The sequence below is a fragment of the Sorex fumeus genome, unplaced genomic scaffold (assembly GCF_029834395.1).
Source record: "Sorex fumeus unplaced genomic scaffold, SorFum_2.1 ptg000008l, whole genome shotgun sequence".
NCBI lineage: Eukaryota > Metazoa > Chordata > Mammalia > Eulipotyphla > Soricidae > Sorex > Sorex fumeus.
The window spans coordinates 28,749,761-28,764,158 of NW_026606065.1; the positions used below are offsets into that span (position 1 = coordinate 28,749,761).

Below are 14,398 nucleotides of genomic sequence, written 5' to 3' on the forward strand. Positions count from 1 at the left end.
ATAGCCAAAGGAAAAGGTGAAGAAGATTCCCTTCTCATTTCCTGTCCCCAGCCTCCTAGCTCTGAACCCGTCCAAAGTAACTGTTTCCTGAAGTCTGTTTAGACAGATGACCATTGGGAAATGGATCAAGAGGAAGAAATGAAGAGAATGAGGAGAAGTTGTGTAGTGTGACGGGAGAAGTAGTCGAGGAAATTTTTTTAAAAAGTGATGCCAACAGCAGAAGAAAGGGAATGTTTATACACAGGGCAGGCAAGTTGAGGGAAACTAAGAAAGAACTGACTGTGTGGGAAAGAAACTAATGTGTAGAAGGAAACTGGAGGTAGTTTGTATTTTTCCTCCCAAGTATATGTTTGTAGGCTGTAGAATATCTCTAGATGGTTCCATGAATGAATATGAAGATTTAGAAAGACATGGTGTGGGCAGGAACTGAGGGGGGGGGGAGAGAGAGAGAGAGAGAGAGAGAGAGAGAGAGAGAGAGAGAGAGAGAGAGAGAGAGAGATGAAATAGGGGAGGTTTCTACATAAATAAGGGAGCGTGTTCTAGCAGCCAGGGTTTAACATTGCTTTATTACAAATAGTCATGGGCCAGAGAGAAGGGACAGTGGTCCAGGGGCTTTTTTTCATACAACAGACTTGGGTTTGCTCCCTGGTACCACATATGGTTTCCTGAGCCATATGGTTTCCTGGTACCACATATGGTTTCCAGGACCCATACCTGAGTGTAGAGACAGGAACAATCCCTGGACTTCCAGTGTGACCCCAACTGCCATCCCCCAAAAAATACAGTAGAGTCACAACACAAGAAGCCTGAGACTTGTGAATACAGGTGGACCGGGCATCTGGCTGGCACACTGAACTTCCACACAAGTGGGGGTGGGTAGGGGCAGTGTGTGGGCCCTTCTGAACTCAAGGCTCTTGATTTGTATCCTCAAGGGCTACAGATGACTGTCAGGGCTGAGAAGTGGATGTCTTTGGCACAAGTATAGAAAGGCCCCTTCTATTCTGACTATGAGCCCTGGCTCCTGGCTCCCAGGGGGAGCTGACCACGAGGGCCCTTAGCAATGCGGCCCAGTCCTCATTTGGCGGGCAAGGCTGCTCTTCCTTCTTCCCTGATGGTCTATATCTGCTACTACCATTATCTTTGCATTCCTAGATTTCACCTCAGTTTTCTGTGTCTCTTAATTCACTCCGTGAGAAGAATGTACCTGAACTAGCCGCTCAGCACTCATGCGGCAACTATGTACATAATGAGTTTGGTGATTCTTTCAGGGGACCGATCCTTTAGGCCATTTTCTTTTGCTTTTCAGTCCAGGTTTTAATGAGTTTTAACATTCCATTCACAGGCAGAAAAATCTGACGATACCATTTTGCAATTAGTTTTCCAACCCAGGCATTAATTTCTTCTCAGAACTCCACGTCTTCAAGATCCAGATAAAACACATAAACAATCCAATTAAAAAGCAATCCACCTATTCTACTCCCTTTATTCTGTCTGGACCTGGCATTTCCCATTAACGTTTCTCAGTCAGATATTAAAAGGGCAACGCAATGGTTCCTTGCCCAGCAATAGGAGTTGCCAATTGCTGTTACTCAGTTCTCTTCATCATTGTCCTTGAACAACTATTCCCATTTTTTTTGGCTTTTTGAGTCTCATCTGTCAATGTTCAGGGATTACTCCTGACTCTGCACTCAGGAATCACTCCTAGTGGGGTACCATGTTGGATGCCAGGAATCAAACCTGCGTTGGCCACATGCAAGGCAAATGCCTTACCCACTGTACTATCACTCTGGCCCCAATTATTCCCATTTTGGTTGCATTGATTTATTTATATGCATTCTCAAGAGATGGGGAATATGTCTGTTTAGAAATCTATATTTCCTCTCAGTTTATCCCTGGATTGAATATGTCTAGTCCATGAATAAGGAAGCGACTCAATATGTGTGGTTCTGCTTGTATATGGGACTCATTTTTCTCCAAAGTACAGAGAAGGGAATCTTTTCCTTACTAGCCTTCCTGGATTCTTCTCTGTCAATGAGTCTGCAACCAAGGGCAGCTATCATACACGACATGAGATTTGACTGACCGACAGCAGGTCCTACTCAAAAGAAAGTTGAGCTGCCCAATGGCCTGTGACAGAAATAGGTGCCAAACAGGAGGGCAGAACTCCCCCTTGGAGCTGAAAGAGGAGCATGCAAGCCTGAACCAGCACACGGAATAGAAGAGATGTAGACTTTCCTAACACCTTATAATCATTCCCCAGAATGGAGAAAAATTTATTCATAGGTTAGTCTCAATAATGAAACAATCCTGAGAGTGAGATAATGAGAAAAACTGTTAGTGCAAATGCTGTATCTATAAACGTGTACTATCCAGAAGCAAGATTCAGGTGTGCTCTCGAGTAGATGTTCCTGCTGGTCAAGCCCTTTGCTTTAAGACCCACAGATAGGGTACCACACCTCAGACATGCCCAGAAAAGTCCTGCCTCTTGAACATTATTTTCTGGGCATCTTTTTCACCTTAAAAAAAAAAACAAACAACCCAGGGAACCGAGCGATAGCACAGCGGGTAGGGCATTTGCCTAGCACGTGGCCGACCTGGGTTCGATCCCTGGCATCCCATATGGTCCCCCAAGCACCGCCAGATATAATTCCTGAGTGCAGAGCCAGGAATAGCCCCTGAACATCGCTGGGAGTTAACCCCCCCCCCCAAAAAAAACCCAGGATGCAATCTGCCCTTCCCCTCATTGCCCTAGCTAAGACATGTTCTAATATTTGTTGGTATTTTATAGAATACCACTAAGCAATGACTAGAACAAAATATGGAAATTGAATTTTATTTTTAAATATGAAGCAACTTCTACATGGTAGATACAGGGTTTAAACTCATTTCTCCCTAACTCTGCTACCTATGTTTTTTGACGGTTTATTGCATTGATCAGTGTCTGAAATGACCTTCAGCACACATTTGTGTAGAAGAGTTGAATAGAACGGTTGCTTTGTCTTCAGTGACAGTGTATTGAAGGCAGATATAAGCTTAGGAAGCAACTTCCAAATGGGGCAGATGAATGCATAGCAAAAAGTGCATGGCCAAAACATCACTCCAGCTTAGGGCCCCAAAGTAATGTCCTTGAACTTGTGAACAAGTTGGGAACTGCTTCCTACTCAGCAACCCACAGACCCATGCACTGTCATTGCCTCTGTTAAAACCACACATGGGGTCACGTTGAAATCTCAAATACCGTATGACATTGTTTGTTATCTCAGACTCAGCCCGCCCCCTGCTTTGTCCTGATAGAAAATGTGGAGAAATTGTTTCTGGGAGGGGAACCCTGTTAGAGACATCTGGGGCATAGAGAAATCTGGGGCATTTTCTAGAAGCAGAGATGCCAAGATCCATCTGTGGATTCATGTACCTAGGCAGGGCTGATATATGCATCTCCATTCTCCAGGTAAGAAATCAGTGGTTTAAAAATCTTCATTTCACATGAAAACTTCAGTGCTGTGTTAGAGATCAGAAGATGGATTTTGCCTTGTGAATTCTTAAAAAATAACCCCTGGGGGGGCTGGAGAGAGAGTTCAATGGGCAGGATGCTTGCCCTGCACGTGCAAACCAGGTTCAATCCCCAGCATCCCATATGGTTCCCCAAGCATTGCCAGGAGTAATTCTTGAGTGCAGTGCCAGGAGCAAGCCCCAAGCACAGTGGAATAAGGTAACTCGAAGGACTACTTTTCTTCATGCTACTTCCTTGGCGAAAAAAGGGGTGGGGGGAATTTTGCCTAGTGTGTTCATTTTTTGATGGCATTGCTTATCTCGCCACTCAGGAGTGAATGATGAGTGGTGGTGGAAAAATCATACTAAAATACTTTGCTCAATAATAAGGGGACAAGTACTTCCTAACATATTAAGAAATTTGTGAAATTTACCTTTTTATTTTAATTATTTTTTTTTGCCTGTCTTCTGCATTCCTTCAATTCCAGCCAGCGCAATTAAAAGTGTTCAAAAATCAATAGTTTCATCTCTGCAAATTCCAGGGTGGGATAAGCAACCAGTGTTAGCACTGACCAATTCACAGGTGCTTTGTGTTAATCCTGAATGAGAGAATCAAAGCCAGATGAGTCTAGGGATCCAAAGGCACAAACACCCGAGCAGGTCTCCGGGCAACACACACACACACACACACACACACACACACACACACCTCTCAGTTTTCAGAAGAGAATGGACCTTGCTTTCCTGTCCACCCTCCAAACTACAAGCTCAGGCATCCACACACACACACACACACACACACACACACACACACACACACACACCGTCTCTCAGTTTTCAGAAGAGAATGGACCTTGCTTTCCTGTCCACCCTCCAAACCACAAGCTCAGGCATCCAGCGCTAAGTTTACTCTTTTCCCTGGCACCAACATGGTGTGTGTGTGTGTGTGTGTGTGTGTGTGTGTGTGTGTATGTGTTCATGTGTGCATGTGTGTGTGTACCTCGATCTGTAGGACTAAATAGAGGTGTGCCCTTCTATTATTTTAGGAACATTTGGCAACTAAATTAATATACACAGAAAAGAAACACTGTCTCTTTGGCTCCAAGTTAATGTATATAGATTATTCCTGGAAGTGACTTGAGGCATTCATCACCCCAGTAGAAAGCTTTCCAAGTTCCCACCATCCATGCAGCCCTACGTGGCACCGCCTTTGTGCCATATGATAGAAGATGTAACTTCTCTAGTCCCTTTCTCATAGTGGGGCAGGAAAATTCCTGAACTGGGAATATCTTCTCCCTTGTTAGTATTGCTCCTACCCTGTTGTGTATATACTCAAGATGATGCCAATTCCAAAAAGATGTGATTTTGAATGAATAGGTAGGTAGGGGAAATTAAATGACTCCATTAAGAATGGGAAAAGCGGTTTCCGAAAAGAGGGTATTAAGTAGTAAGTACATTATTAAGTTCCTAACTTTCAGTAATTGCTAAAGGTTAGCAGGGTCAGCGGTTGGTTTCAATAGAGGAGGATAAAGTTGTGAGTAATGCAACAAAGAATTTGACCCTGCAGTCAGGAGGTAGTAGTGCTTTTGGTGTTAGTTAAGATCAGAACCCAGTGGGGCACATGGATTTGCTCTAATTTCTTTTCTTTGTCTTGTGTCTGAAAGTATGGTGTGATTCTTTTGAGAACAGTTTTTTAGATGGTCAAGAAGTTTCTCATTTCACAAATGAAGAATCTGTAGATCAGCTGGTTAAAGTGACCTTCCCAAGATAACTGGCCAGTTTCTCATTGAAATAAGGTGATGGACCTCGATTTCTCATTCACACATCAGTTTCTGAGCCATCAGCTTTGATTCATAAAAACTGAAAACTCCAAAGGACTGAGGTTTTGTTTGGGGTTGTTATAATAATAATTTTAGCAACAAGTTAAGAATACATTTTCTTATCTTGCAAGCTCCTACACAATGCTATTAGTAAATAAGTTAGATTGTTAAGAATTAAGAAAAAAATATGCCAGGTGATAATTAAAGCCTTTTGAAAGACAATTAACTGCTCAGAGGGATTCCAGTACTCATTTTAAACCAGGCAAACTACCAAAGCCAGGTTTTCAAAAAAAATTAAACATCTATGCCAATTTTCAGATATCACACAGCACAATTCTATAAAAACAACAGGATCCAATTATTGAACTTTCTTCTGTATTTACTTTATAAACAGCCTAAATACACAAATCTACTTACCATTGATTTAAGTAATGGTGAAAAAGACATTCAATTATTCAGAGAATTGCTTTATTAAGCAAGTCATGGTTCTTTAAAGAAATAGAGCCAATAATGTGTACTTATAAAAAGAAAGTTTTATTTTAAGGACTCAGATGATTCTAGTCATACTAGGGCTAGAGCGATAGCACAGTGGGTAGGGCGTTCGCCTTACAAGCGGCCAACATGGCCGACCCGAGTTCGATTCCTCCGCCCCTCTCGGAGAGCCCGGCAAGCTACCGAGAGTATTCGATATGCCAGACACAGTAACAACAAAGTCTCCAATGGAGACGTTACTGGGCCCGCTCGAGCAAATCGACGATCAACGGGAGGGCCTTTACCTTTACCTTTACCAGATGATTGTAGGAACTCGAAGTCCAGGATCTTAAGGACAGCACAGCGAACTGGATATTCTAACAAAACTAGGAGCTGCAGCCTGTCTCCAGGCCGTGTGGGCGTCACGAGTATTTTTCTTTGAAGAATCTGTCATATCTCTAAAGGGTCTTGCTGGAGAGGATAAAGCCCACCACATTACAGAAAGCCACCCACTTTATTTATTTTTTTTTCTTTTTGGGTCCTACCCAGCGATGCACAGGGGTTACTCCTGGCTTTAGCACTCAGGAATTACTCCTGGCAGTGTTTGGGGGACCATATGGGATGCTGGGAATCGAACCCGGATCAGCCGCATGCAAGGCAAATGCCCTACCTTCTGTGCCATCGCTTCAGCCCCTAGCCACCCACTTTAATAAGTCTATTGATTTCAGTTTTCTTCACATCCTGGCCTCTAGACTGATGTCTACCCAAGCAATTGGTCACCACTTGCTATACCTATAAGCAAGTTTACCTATAAACATCGCAATGTCAGGGATGACAGGCTACTCCAGATGAGACTGGAGGACAGTTGAGCTGGGAAGTCTTCCAACGAGCAGAGAGATGATCACCCAAACAGGAAATGTCCATGTCTCAAATCCCAGGCATGAAAAGCAAGGTAACTTCAAGATGTGGAAGAAAAAATCATGAAGTTGAAGCTGCACACCAAGAGCTGGGGAGTGGCCAACAGGGCTGTATGGAGAACACAGCAGGGCAAAGGACCTGATCTTCCAGAATCTTGTAACCCTTTCTAAAGATCTGTAGGAAAGGACTTTTTGTTGTGCCCAAGTTTCGGATCCCCAGTCATGGAGAAACCCAGTTCCACACACGATAATGCAAAAGCAAAGGATTTTTATTACTATCCCGAGCCGTCGCTAGCTCAAGCTAGGGTCCAAGTCTCATCCAACGCAGTGGATTCTTGACTTGGACCCTGATTCCAAATCACAAGCAGTTTATATAGGGTTCACCATTAAGAAGCAATTTATATACTGATCTATTTTTAGCATCAGCCCTATTACAACTATGGTCAGCAATTAGACAATGGTTAATAACAGTTTCTAAGGAGGGTACAGTGACCCCTCATGACCAACCAGACCCAACTGCCCAATTCCTTATCTCGACAAATTAATCAACTGGGAGTTTACCAGAAACTGCAAACCTTGCTTTGGGGAAACAGAAACTGAGGCCTCAATGATACTTAATGTTAGCTGCAGCTTGTCATGGCGTGATTTTACCCTCACACTTTCAGTTTGAGAGGGGTTCTGGAAAGTCTTTCTTTCTGCTTTATGACCAATATATCCAATTGTATAGATACACAATGACAAATTTGGAAACTAGAAAATGGTTATTGTTGAGGTGGACATGGAGTTTAATTAACTTCAAAGATATTCTGGGTGATATTGAGTAATGTACCGATTCATTTTGACACTTGAGGAAGACATATCAAGGTGATACCAGAGGTCAGACTTACTGTACAGCTCAGTTGATAGTGCCTTTGGGGTGCTGTTTGTTTCTACAGGAAATGTTGGCCAAGGAGTTGGAGTTTGTATGGGTAATAGAAAGTTGGACAGATATGCAGGGTACCCAAATGGGAAGTCCTAATGGGGAGTTGAAAAGATCTGAAAATATATCTGCTTGGTGGAGGATGAAAACAGTGAACATAGATTTCATTGCACAAGGAGAGAGGATTGTGGGAACGAGAGGAGCCCCTAGGCTCTGCTTACAGTACCTTAGGAAGCAAGTGAACTAGAGGAAAGGAGAGGAAGTTGAGAAACTGTGGCAATGCCAGCCTCTTCCATGTCAGAAAGTTTGTATCCCTGTGCCTTCCTGCCAGAGCCTCTGAACCCCAAGATTCTCCACTGTGCTGGATGGATTTATATGATTATGTTTAGTGCATCTTAATAACCCAGGAGAATCTCCCTAATTCAAGCCTTTTAGCTATCTTGACATCTGTAACCTTAACTCCTGTAGGCCTACTAACAATGGAGTCCCAGGGTCCTGGTTAGAATGCAGGTAGACAGCTGTAGGTGCCAGTCTTCCATTTGTCACCCAAACAGTGACTCAGAATATTACCAAGAAAGCAAACGCAAAATTAAAAAGAAGCCATTTTCTACTGGAGGTCGCTCGTGGAAATAAATGAGCAATTTCAGTGACTTAAAGAGCCTGAAAATGGTCTCCAAAATTAAATTCGAGATATTTAAAGTAGATCCGAATGTGAGTAAGAAAAGCAGTTGTTAAGACCCACTTAAACATGAGTGGACATTGGTGATGACTGGGAGAATCATTGTTTGTATTTAGGATTTTCCTGGTAAGAACACAATATATTTCTACTAATTCCTAAGAGCCTCCTGTTCTATCCTGAATATCTGAGGAGAAAATTGATTTGCTCAAGTGGTCCCAGTAACACCTCCATTGTGAGACTTCTTGTTACTGTGTTTGGCATATTGAATACTCTTGGTAGTTTGCCAGGCTATCCGAGAGGAGTGGAGAAATTGAACCTGGCTTGACCAGGCTGGCTGCGCACAAGGCAAACGTCCTACCACTGTGCTATCACTCCAGCCCGAGGAGAAAATAATCATGGAAATTATTAATATTATCAAATTAAAGTTAAACCTAAATGATTCATATAAACTGATAAAAGAAACACATATATATTCTGAAACTCTTGATTTCCATTTTTTTACATACTATGTTGTTTCAGAGTATGTGTTCCAAAGAAATCAACCATTTAATATATGTATCTAGCATTAAGTACCTTTATGTTAATTTAAAAAATGTTTCTAGTTTGCTGCATCTGAAGTCCGAAGTAAAAAGACCTGGAAATAATATGTCTGCCATTAAAAAATAGAACTTAAGTCTAATAGAGAAGAAAACACAAAAAGAGGCAAAAAGGAAAAATTGTGTTTATAAGTTGATAAAATCGTAAATATAATGGTTCATAATCATGAGTGACGAACCTTTTCATAGTGTTATTTCGGGAGTTATACAATTGCGCATTTAATCATTCAGCATCCCCACAAATCTGCTAGAATCATAATCTCCATTTTGTAAGTATGAAACTTGATGTTTTCACTCCCTTACCCAGAAGTTAACCTGGCTAGCACCAGATTTCAAACTAGGGCTAATGAAACAGAATCCCAAGAAGTAAGTGTTTATGTATTTACACAGAGTCCAGTCATTCCTTTCACACAGACCTGATGTAGCTCTATTTCTTGCCTTCTTACAGATAGGGAAACTGAGGCCCAGATAACTGAAAGTCACACAGGTTGCAGATGACTAAGCTAGAATTCATTCCAGGGGGACCAGTCACAGAACCTCATTTCCTAGCTGAAGAGAGAAATGAGTTTCTTTTTTCCCATGTAGACAGAGTGTCTTCTCAGATATTGCCATTCCATTTTTCAAGTATTGGAGATGAAAAACATTTGTCAGTTTTGATGAACTGGTAAAACTTTTTCCCTTGCTGAACTTTAGCTCACCTTCTCAGTGAAAATGAAGAGCTGTGTGATCCATAGTTTCTGCTTGCAGTTGGGCAATTTTGTGAGTGAAATTTTCTCAGCATCATGTGCCAAGATTCCTTCTCTCCTCTTGACAATTCTTTGTCTTGTGGTCTCACAGACGATTGTGCTGCATTTTCTTATTGGAGCGATAGCACAACGGTAGGGCGTTCGCCTTACACGCGGCCAACATGGCCGACCCGAGTTCGATTCCTCCGCCCCTCTCGGAGAGCCCGGCAAGCTACCGAGAGTATTCGATATGCCAGACACAGTAACAACAAAGTCTCCAATGGAGACGTTACTGGGCCCGCTCGAGCAAATCGACGATCAACGGGAGGGCCTTTACCTTTACCTTTACCAATGATGAATCATTATTTATAGCATCTATGGAGGACTTGCAACTTGCCAGCCACTGTGTGGAAGTTGCCCACTTGGTCTTTTTAGCTAAATCCCCACCCGGGCTTCCTTTTATTATGACACTTCCTGGCTCACAGATGAGGAAACAGAGTTTGGAAACTGCAATTTATTTAACTGCCACAACCTGTGTCAGAGCCCAAAATCCAACCCAAGACCTTCCCCTGACACTAACCCCCTGTCCTTGGATCTCTCTGCTCTAGTTTGTGAATGCCAAGTCAGAAACTTAGAGGCACATTAGATTAAGCAAAAATGTGTCACTTGGCTTCCACAGAATGCCATCTGAGAAGTCTGCCAAAAGTCTAAGGATAGTAGAGATTAGGGCCAGGAGGATCACTGCACGACTTGGAAGGCAACCTCACATGCTGGGGGGAAGGGCAGCTGGAATACAGAAGGGACCACTAAGTCAATAATGCTTGGTGGCCTAGCACTCAGGATGGGAGATACGTACTGAAAGTAGACAATGGACCAAACATGATGGCCACTTACTACCTGTATTGCAAACCATAACAACCACCCAAAAGGAAAGAGAAAGTAAGAGGGAATGTACCTGCCACAGAGGCCGGGGGGGGGGGGGGGTGATGGGGGGTGGCAGGAGGGATACTGGGAACATTGGTTATGGATAATGGGCACTGGTGGAGGGATGGGTACTCGGGCATTTTATGACTGAAATATAATCACAAAAGTTTATAAGTCTGTAACTATATCTCACAATGATTCAAAATAAGAAACAATAACAAAAAACAAAAGGGTCAGAGAACTTAAAGCAGGACTATAAATATCAACTAAAAACATGTGTCTTCAGTTCCAAAAAAACAGAAAAGAAAAAATCCTTTCTGATTCAATCAAGTCATTTTGCAGTTTAAACCTATCCCTTAGGGTTTAAATGAAGAGTTCAAAGGTGGAGCTGAAAGCAATGCAACCTAAGGGAATAATTATTGAACCATTATTTCCTGAGCTGTACATGTAATTAAATGAGCTCACTTGTAGCTAACAAAATCCCAACTGAATAAGCGTAGGATGTGTGAAATAAAGCTGAGGCATTTTGAGCTTTGTTTGTGACCGAGATGCAGACTGCAAGATAACACTTAAGTGGTGAAGTTGGTGGTGGAGATGGTGTTAGGGGTGGGGATGGTGGGGTGGGTGGTAGTTAAGGTGATGGAGATGGTCTTAGGGAGGTGGTGATATTGTTGGAGGAAGTAGTGATGGTGGTAGAAGAGGTGGTAGAGTGTAGGGTGATGGTGAAAAAGATGGTGATAGTGGAGGTGATGGTGATGTTTGTGGTGATGGTGATTGTGGAAATCATAACAGTGGCAGTTGTGTTGGTGGTGGTGAAGGTGTTAGTGTGGGGGTGCTGGATCTTGTCTCCAGGTACTGAAGAGGCAGGGACAGGAGACGAAATGGCACAGCCCGAGCAGAGTGTTTATGTGAAGTGACAGTAAATCCCCAGCGATGAGAGGGCATCCCGAATGGCCGCTGGCAGTTTGCTGTGCAGGCGGTCTCTGGAGATTTTCTTGCCTTCCCGTTTCTTTCTTTGTCTGTGTCAGAGAAGGAGTTTGAGGACTAGACTGTGCAGGTAAGAGATGAGAGAATTATTCAAGACACAGCACACCTTTGGAGCACGGGTGTGGGACCTCCCAAGGGAGGTAGTCACAATGGTTTCTGGAATGAGATTTCCCTTCTTCTTGAGGGAGATTGCCGAGGGGAGGAAATGCATGAGGGGTTGGGTGTGATTGTGCCGGTGGAGTGGTAGCACCAAAGCATTCTCCAAAGTTGCTTCTGTCTGGAAAGAGGGGAGTGAAGTAAGGTCGGGGGTTTATTTACTGAGCATGCAAATTTCCACCATCTAGCTGGAAAGGGTTTTCCAGAGTTTTCTCTGTATCAGGAAGTTGGTGAGCACAAGACTGTCTGGTTAGACCTCTTTATTTGATTTCAGGCTCCTGTGTTTTGTTTTGGGTTTCTGTTTGTTTTTAGACACACGTGAGTCAGAACTTGCTCTTGATAGCAGTTTTCCCACACTGTCTTTCCTCCTCCTCCTCCTCCTCCTCCTCCTCCTCCTCCTCCTCCTCCTCCTCCTCCTCCTCCTCCTCCTCCCCCTCTTCCTCCTCCTCCTTCTCCTCCTCTCCCCACTTCCCTGTATCACTGTATCACTGTCATTCTGTTGTTCATTGAGTAGATTTACTCAAGCATGTGCCAGTAATGTCTCCATTCCTCCAAGCCCTGAGATTTTATTTATTTTATTTTATTTTTTGAATTATTTTTATTAGTGAAACACCATGTGGTACAGTTGTAGACTTACAATTTTTTGTGCTTGGGTTTCAGTTATACAGTGATTGAGTACCCATCCCTCCACCAGTGCCCATTCTCCACCTCCAGTGCTCCCTCCCACCCTTATCCACCCCTCCCACTCCACCCCTATGGCAGGCATTCACTTTTGTTTTCTCTCTCCTTTTGGGTGCTGTGGTTTGCAAAAGAGGCATTGAGTGGCAATCATGTTCAGTCTATAGTCTACTTTTAGTATGCATCTCCCATCCTGGGAGGATCCTTCCAACACCCTTTACTTGGTTGCTCCCTTCTCTATCTGAGCTGCCTTTTCTTCTAGCATGTGCAGCTGGCCTCCAAGCCATGGAGTGAACCTCCTGGTACTTATCTCGGCTATCCTTACTTGTCTTTCCCAAAGATTGGAGGCTCTTTCAGGGTCCGGTGAATGAGACCTGTTATCGTTATTGTTACTGTTTTGGCAGGTGGGATAATCTTGGTAGCTTGCCAGGCTCTCTGAGATATATATATATATATATATATATATATATATATATATTTGTTGCCTACTGTCTAAACCCCATCAAATATGGTGTGCTAATTATGGAAAATGGGTAGGAAGTGTCTTATGATGTGTCACACAGCCCGCTGCAAAGCGGCATAGAGTGTGGCGGCGGTTGGGTAGTGGAGGTTGACTGCCGGAACTGGGTCCCTTGGGCAAGGAGGGCTCTCACTCACCCCACTCTGAGGTGCCCAGAATGAAAACAGCCTGGCGTGAGTCCAGTGGCATGGTTATGAGAGCCTCACTTTATGCTCCCTTCTAGGAGACGCAGCCGAGAGTTCTGGAGGGTGGCTGTTGAGATTATCTAGAGCCCACAGAGAATGTCTTATGGGTGTGACCCCTGGGTCGCTGAGACTGGGGGAAGCAGGCAGAGGATCTCTGCTCCCAGGTCCCATTGAGCCTAGAGTCCAAGTTCTCAAAGTTCTGCATGACCTGGGTTCCATGGGACTTCATTCATGCGTGAGACTCGGTCTGGGCATCCCGAAAACTGCCTGGAGTGTGTTGGCAGTTGGGTAGTGGAGGTTGGCTGCCAGGGCTGGGTCCTTTGGGCAGGGAGGGCTTTCACCCGCTCCACTCTGGGACACCCCGAGTGAAAACAGCCTGGTGCAGAGTTCAGTGGCATGGTTATGGGGGCCTCATTTTATGCCCCCTTCCCAGAGAAGCAGCCGTGAGTGAGCAGAGACCCAAGCAGCTGAGGGAGCCTTCAGACTCTCGAGGACTGAAATTATACAAGGGAAGAAACGGGCAAGTTGAATGGAAGATATTAAAGATAAGAAATGTGATCCCCAAATCAGCCTCAGTTTTCAATTTGGCTTTAGGATGAGGGCTCTGAGCCTTTCCTAAGATCGGTTCCAATTTAGGAAACCGATGTAAAGGGAATGATTACAATAAAATAATAGGCTTATAAGACTTGGGAAATCACCTTGACCTCTGCACAAATCTCAGATAACAGGTAATTGGGTTCCATTTCTAAGGTCTGCCCAGAAGGAGATTCCGTTATCTTCCGCCCGATTTCCTTACAGCTACCGAGAAACCACTACTTACCTAAATCCTCCCCAGCAACTTAAGCTTCAGCTTGTTCTCCCCAAATTGGAGAGAGTTATAGCACAGTCCACTTAAAAGACCTTCATATTCCTGGAGCTTACAGCAAATCACCCGTAATCTCTCTCTTTTCCAGGAGAGTTTCTTCAATCTCACCTTATTTATCTGGTTTTCTTCTTAAGCTGTAATTTCTAAATCACTGCACTAAATTCCAACACAAAAGAGGCCAATAACATTTGAGCAGCTCATGGTATTTGTGCTATGTGGAAAATAATGTTTAGAATTTAGCATTGCTTAGCAGTGGAGATGTCCAGCTTCCACCTGGAGAAGCGCAAGAATTTTATGAACAACATGAAACTCCCGAAGTTAGCACCCTTTGCCAATTTACAGAACTCCTCCCTCTGGTTATCTGGGTCACAATTTTTAATGCCAAACTGCCACAGTAATGCAATTTTTATTAACAGACCTGCTGTGGGAAGGAATCAGATGTCCCTGGAGAATGTTTACTGGGTCAT

The 14,398-nt window shown here is 43.6% G+C and overlaps 1 protein-coding gene across 2 annotated transcripts in view; it reads left to right on the forward strand.

The window, feature by feature from the left end:
• NALCN (sodium leak channel, non-selective) overlaps positions 1 to 14,398 on the forward strand; it is a 353,058-nt gene that overhangs the window by 46,339 nt on the left and 292,321 nt on the right. The window lies entirely within an intron of this gene.